The sequence below is a fragment of the Bemisia tabaci genome, chromosome 4 (assembly GCF_918797505.1).
Source record: "Bemisia tabaci chromosome 4, PGI_BMITA_v3".
Classification (NCBI taxonomy): Eukaryota; Metazoa; Arthropoda; class Insecta; order Hemiptera; family Aleyrodidae; genus Bemisia; species Bemisia tabaci.
The window spans coordinates 25,378,560-25,385,968 of NC_092796.1; positions in this window are offsets into that span (position 1 = coordinate 25,378,560).

The following is a 7,409-nucleotide window of genomic DNA, read 5'->3' on the forward strand; positions in this document are numbered from 1 at the left end:
TTGGTTTGAACCATGAGTTCGATATTATGTTGAATGATGTGGTCACTAAGTCAGTCTGTAATAACTCTCGATCAGTTTTTCAATAGCCTTACCATGATATTTTCCTATCTTTTCCAAGGCAGACCCTTTGGCTACTTCATACGTGGAAAAATGTCCATTTTCGGAACAATAGTTTGGACCATTTACATCAGATTTAACTTACCGTCTGAAACAAGATGAAAATACTTATCAATAAGCTGAACATTCTCCAATACGTTATGATCGTTTTGAATGGCGCGGAAGCTGAGATTTTCGATCTGCCTCAAGACAAAAAAACAGAGCGAATGCTTTCGCCTGCCTTAAGCATTAGCAAGATGACAGGTGAGTTTTCAAAGGAGAAATTGTTGTACGTTATTAGCCTGAACACCGATTTCCCGATTCAATCTTTCATTCGAAGTCTACACGAGACCAGTATCAATACAGTCCTCATCTCTCACCAAACCTGGCTGGAAAGTACGATCACTGAGTATCGAATGAAAAATATTTTCATTCATCTCAACGATATGAACGAAATTCTCAGTTTAATTTTGGACTCAATTCCACATTCACTCTCTCAGTATGATAAGGACCCCTGGTTGCCAGTTGAAAATGCCACAGCTTTGAGAAAGCTCAGTAGCTATTGTGTGAAACAGGATGAAAAAATTATCGACGCGATGAACACGAAAAATTTTACATCTTGTGATTTTGAATTGCTCATCAGTAACGCAGAGCTGAACGGAGATGTCAAACTAACGGACTCGGTTTTTGAGTCAATCAAAGGTTTCGCGATGTTAAGTACCATCTGGAATTCTATTAATTACGTTATTTTTATGCTGCCTAACCTCGATGGAAATGATGAACAGTTAATGTTCCTCTTCCGATTTTTCTGGCGTTTCTTCCGCGGCCTGCGCACAGTCATTTGCGCGGAGTACAATTGCTTTAAATATGATCCCTTCAAGAGTGTTATCCTGCATACGGATACGAGGAGTGGCCACTATTTTCCCCTCGTCTCTATGCAAGGAGGCAAATTCAAAACCGGTTTTGTTCAAAAAAATGAATTGTACCGTCATACTAACAGCGCAGGAATGACACCCTTCATAGCCGTGGTTGGAGTTATTGATTATCTGCGAGAAAAATTAAACGTTGAAATAGAATATGATGTATTTGATATGTGGGGTAGATTCGATAAAGATGAGAAATATTACGAGATCGCTTTAAGGTCGAATATAGACGCGATCATCTTCCAAGACAGCATCTGCCCGGATGAGACGGTCTTCACACAGTTCGACTTTTCCGCAGCAATCCAAACATGTTCCCAATGTTTTTCCGTCCCTCGTAGCGCTTTCATACCACCGTGCCTCCTTCCATTTAAGAGCTTCTCGCTTCAAGTGTGGGCTGCCATAATCACAACAATTCTGTTATTGTACATCGCGATGTGCTTGTTTTATTATTCACAACGGACGCTATTCAAACAACTCTATACGGAGGAATCCCTTCGGGAGTTCCAAAACACCTCGGTAACCTTCATTCTATGCGCATTTTTTCTCGTTGGGTGTCCATGGCGACTGCTGTTGGGACGAGTGATTACTGGGAAGATATTGTTTACAATTTTATCGTTGTTTGTCCTGATAATCGTCACAGTATTTCAAAGCCAATTAACAACCCTCCTTGCGACGTTTGTGCGATATCCTGACATAGATACTTTAAAAGACTTAATTGACTCCGATCTGTCGATACAAACGTTTAACGTAGACATTTCAAGCTACCTCCTCGAAGAACACAATGCTTCACTGGAAAAATTAAGTGAAAGTTTCGTTTTTTATGAGCGGCTTTGGGCGAGTTTTTGGAGTTATACGGACGATGAGCACAATCGTTCACTTGAATTGCATTTACAGGAATACATGGACGATACATACATGGACGATGAAACAGTCGATTCCTTATTATTAAAAAAAGTTCGCATAGTCAAATCTAACATGAATGCGATCATGGAATTAGACGCATTTGAAGTATCTGTTCCTAATATGAACCAGAAAGATCATGGAAACTTCAAAGCAAGTTCGCATTTCGGTAGAAGGATGATCGAATTACATTTGGTTAAAGAATGCTTCCTCACATACGCAATGACACTCCGTTCTCCGAAAAACTTCCTCTCTGACATCATCTTCGATAGAATTAATAGTTTCGTAGAATTTGGTCTCTTGGATATTGAAGAAAGGTCAATGAGATGGTTGGTGAAGTGGGATCAGACATTACGGGATGAGAGCACGAGCGCTGAAGCTCAGGGTTTGACGATGCAAAACTTGCAGCCAGCGTTTGTAAGCCTTGTTTTAGGCTGGATTTTAAGCTTCGTCGTTTTTGCGATTGAACTCGCTATTGACGTGTGTCAAACAACCGGTAAATTTATGAGATTCGCCGGAAAAATCATCCGTCCGCCCAGTCTGTGGGTGTAATCAAACTATTGGACTCTTTAAACGAGACTGCAGTAGCCCTTTAAGGTGATTCGATGGACGCCATATTATGTGTCAGAACGACATGCGATATATAGCATCGATTAGTTTCATTTTTTCAGATACTTGTCATTTTTCTCGAATTTTGAAATATCGCAATTGTGTTGTCAGGAGACTGAAGAATTCACTTACCAATTTTGACAAGCAAATTCAACGTAATAAAGGCGTGTTTTTTAGAGGAAAAATATCGCATTCGATACTGATATCGAAACCGCACTTGAATGCAATATTTTTCCTTTAAAAAAACCCCGCCTTTCTTAGATTGAATTTGTTTGTCAAAATTGTTATATAAATTCTTCAGTCTCCTGGTAACAGCATATTGCGATCTCAAAATTCGAGAAAAATGACGAGTAGCTGAAAAAATGGAACCAATTCTGACCAAAAATATTGCGTCCATCGAATCACCTTAAGGTGATTTATCAAGCTTTCTGACGCGGTAACATGCGATATATCGCATCGATTAGGTTATAAAGCTAGGCAGCTTTTGACTTTTTTAGCCAAAAGGAGGACAATCGCCCCTGCGCATAAGCCTGAAGAATCATTTGAAACCAAAAAATTGGAAAAATTCAGAGAAACGAAAGCAGGACCCTGCTTGGAAAAAACCTCGCATTCGACACGGTTATGAAGAATTCAGAAAAATGAAATCAATTTCCTGTTTGGAAAAAACCTCGCATTCTATACAGAAATGCACCGATTCGATACAGAGCGTGCACCACCAACGTGGTGAACGCTCAGAATTGCCACTGAGGAAACTGATTTTTCAGCAGTCTTTTACTACACCGAATTAAAACTAGATTCCTCAAGAAAACAAGTCATTGTGTCAAGAAAAACGTCAGTCGTGATAACAAAAGTTTTCCTTTCCTCAAAAAAATGCCTGGTAACAAAGAAATTTGTTTGGTCGTCAAAAATAAAAACTATTTCGTTGGAATAAGAAAATTTACATTGCGATAGGTGAAATTTCATCGTCGTGGTTTATATTTTACTATGCACATTTGTACAGTGAGAATTTTCCTTGATGTAATGAAGTTTTTCCTCAGCCAGGAGAAATCCGTGTGGGGAAAAAGTTTAATCCCTTGCTCTAAGTACTCCTTCAATAGGTCATCTCTCCAGTAACTAATTTTCATTGTTGGATTAATTGTCATTGTCTCTGTACTTAGTAATGTATATTGTTAAATGAATTTTACTTATCGTTCTAATCTTTTATATGTATATATAACATGTTTGAAGTAATTGCATGCACTCACTCTTCATATATTCTGTAAAGACATTAATAGCCTAAGATTCTGAATGTCTCTAATAAAATTAATTAACTAACTGTATCTCTCCTCTTTAACAATGTATATTATAAACTTAACTGTCTTACATAATTTACGCATCCTCCGACAATGCACTCTTCTTTTTCATGCTCTTAATTCCAACTGTATTACATTCGGGCAGCCTCCCTCTTTATCCTATCCACATTCTCAAAAAAATCTCTTCTCCAAACGCGAGTCTATTTGAAGTAGGATTCATCATAATCGTTAATTTCTAACTGGAAAGGGAGAACGCCGTTTGACCTATCAGGCGTTGCCATATTTTTATGGACAAATCACAAATTTTAAGGGAAATTTTTAAATATTTCCTCTCCGATATTTCAAAGGATTTTGTTTATAATTTGATCTACAAAGTCTGAAAATTTCAAGGAAAAATATTCATACCTTTCTTCAAAATGGGCCACTAAATCTTGTTTACTTTATTTAATATTCTGAAAGTATACTAGGTGAGTAGATAATGTGGTGATTCTTTTGCATTTACATGGAGCAAAAATCGCGAAGAAAACCGCTTTGGAAAAATCTATAAACCGCAAGACATTTCAAACGCACCCGAAAGTCGGGAAACTATCGGTGGTGATATACTGCCTCAATTAGACTTTTGTTTTTTCATGAGCGAAAAGTTTGAGTTTTACGCATCGAAACGTTAAAGAGCGTAGTTAGGAGTTAGTTTCAGTAATTCTCGTTGCGCAAATATTGTTTTGCGTGAAATTTTGATCAGAAAACATGAATCAAAATGTTTAAATTCGTACCTTTTCTGCAGGTCCGTTCTGGGAACTGAGCGCTATAACAAGGAGACTTTAACGCAGGAGTAGAAAAGTTACACAATTTTTAACTCAAAGCTCGTCTCGTGCCCACTTACTCAGACAACCATAGGAGGAATAATTTTAGAAAACAATCATCAGAAACTCATTGGAAAACAGTTTTGACTGATTAGACATAGCGATAAATTTGCAAGTTGGATCGTGAACACATTTTTGTTAAGTTTTCAACGGCTTTGGACATCTTTAACCGAAATCAGCGGACAACTGGATCAAGCGATGTCTATACGTAATATCCTCTCCTGTTTTTTTTTTTTTTTTTTTTTTTTTTGGGGGGGGGGGTTTACTAATCAACATTTGATATAAAAATTTACAAGAAGTTTCTTAGCGTCATATCTTTCAGAATGCAATTGAAAAATAAAACATGAGAGAAAATGAAGGAACATAAAATGGAGTTAGGGTAGAGTTAGGTTGTTTCGATCTAATGCCGTCCAAATGATTGCCATTGAAGGTGTTTGGTTTTGGTATCAGTAGACTGGAACCCTTAAGGGACTCATAGGAATAGGATTCGTCGTGAAATATGCTAAAACAAAGCTAAAACTAAACGGCCTACGGTGGATCGAGACAACGGAAGAGGTCGGATAAACTTTGGAAACTTCAAAAGCTTATAACTCCGTTTCTACAAAACTTTGAGATTTTAAAGGTGGTTCCATTGGTTCCCTCGTGAAATTTCCTTCTAGAACCATCCTTTAAGTTTAAAATGAGACAAAATAAACATCAAAATATGCAGATTTAGTGAAAAATGTCATGTCCAACCTTTCTGATTGACTCGATCCACTGTGCGGCCCGTGGAGACCAGCCGTTAACTACTGTTAAGTTGGTTGTTGACTTATCTAAGAACTGACCGTTGAGCTTCCGGTGACGTAATCTACCGAACAAGTCTATCAAAATTTGGCATGTTTGCTGTGCGAAATGCTGAGCACGTTGTTAAAAATTCTCCCAATTAGGTAGGTTAAGAATTGAATGCTGAAGTCTCGAGAGCAAAAAATTTCACCTATGTTGGGTCTCACCTTGGCTCTGGATGGGCTTAGAGCGATTTGAAGGGTAAAAGTTAATTTTAGCATGGGCCTTTGCGAAGTCAATTAGTTCATCGGTGGTCAAGGCAGCTCGGCGGCGGCGCGGCGCGGCGCGGCGGCGGGCAGGTCACCTGTTGGAGATGAGTATGACGAGCCGTGAACAATACAGCGAAGTACGGTTAGAGCCCCAACAGCATTCGGCGCACGTCTCGAATCGAGTACTTGGCATCCAGCGCGCCTGCTCATTCTGCCGTGCTAAGGAAAAACGCCGTATGTGTCTTCAGGTGTTGCCAAATTTCCTTTAACACATCACGAATTTTCGGGAACGTTTGTGAAGACTTCTCTCCGTTTTTTCGGAGGATTTCATTAAAAATTTGATCTAAAAAGTCTGAAAATTTCAAGAAAGAATATTCATAATTTTCTTCAAAAATAAACAGTTTCCGATGGAAAATTTGGCAACGATCGAATGCTCATGCGACGTTTTTACTTAACGCGGCAGAATTGTCATAGGTTAGTTCATCGATTAGCCGAGTACGAGCCATTCCTGCCAGCCGGGCCCCCTCCCGAAAAATGCGTAAAGACCCCGGACGGATTTTTTTCAAAAAAATATGCCGCCTGATTACCAATGAGACTTGGCCTCCGTCCAAGTACGTGTGGGAGTGAAAGGCCCTTTATGCTGACCAGCAAAAAGGGCCTTTCACTTCGCCTCGCCGCGCTGCCAAATCGCCGTGAAAAATCCGCAGATTTCCACGATTCCGGTGCGCCGTGGGGCGATTTTTCGCCGCAACCTGACACCCGAAGCACCCATCGCAATACGGAACCAAAGCAGGATCGTGGACACACGTAGGATGTGTTGAAACGTAGCAAAAGAAACCTCATCCGTCCCAGTTTGAGCCCAATTAAAACGTAGTGAGGAAGTAAAAATATTTCGACGAAAATCTAGCACAGAAAGCTATGTACTAGGATAGATGGGGATTTTACACGAGATATCAACTGTAAAGCTCATCGGGTACCATGTGGGCTGACTGACTCATGCCTAGCTAACAGGTAGCATTACTCTGAGGTGTTCATCCACAGCGGGTCAGTATGATAATGTTTAGCTCACAACCTCCCGAAAATGCAAGTGGATGTGGTTATTGCAAACTTTTGCCGAAGCTGGAGGAAGAGATGTTATAACATACGCGCAACTCTTGAAGAGCTTTTTCTTGCATAAAAAATACAACGAGCACATGGGTATATTTTAATTTTCACACCTTCCCTTATAATTTGCGAAGGAAATTTGCGCACTTTTGAGTCTCCCACTTTATTGATCAAACTATGTCAAAGATTCCATTCGTAGAGATTGCATCATTACAGTGAAACAACTGTTTAAAAAACTCAAAATAACTTTATTTCATCGTGTAGGTTCCCTCATAACGATAGGTATCAAAAAAAAATTCTACTCCTTGTGTAACAAATTCGCGCATACCTTTGATTAGTATCTAGGAGGGTATACGTAATATGACATAATGGCTATTATCTTGTGCTCCTTGCAGAGCCATCAAACCGGGATAGCTTGCCTGTGTCAAATTAGGTATTTGCCCATGAAGGCAACCGCTTAGTACCGATATGTGCGAGGAGTTTCTTAGAGTTTTCCTTGCCATCCACCCAACCAAAATTTCCACCTTAATTTGAATACTATTGCATCTTAAAGTTAATAAGCTGGAAGTTAAAGGCTCTAATGAAACAAAGAAA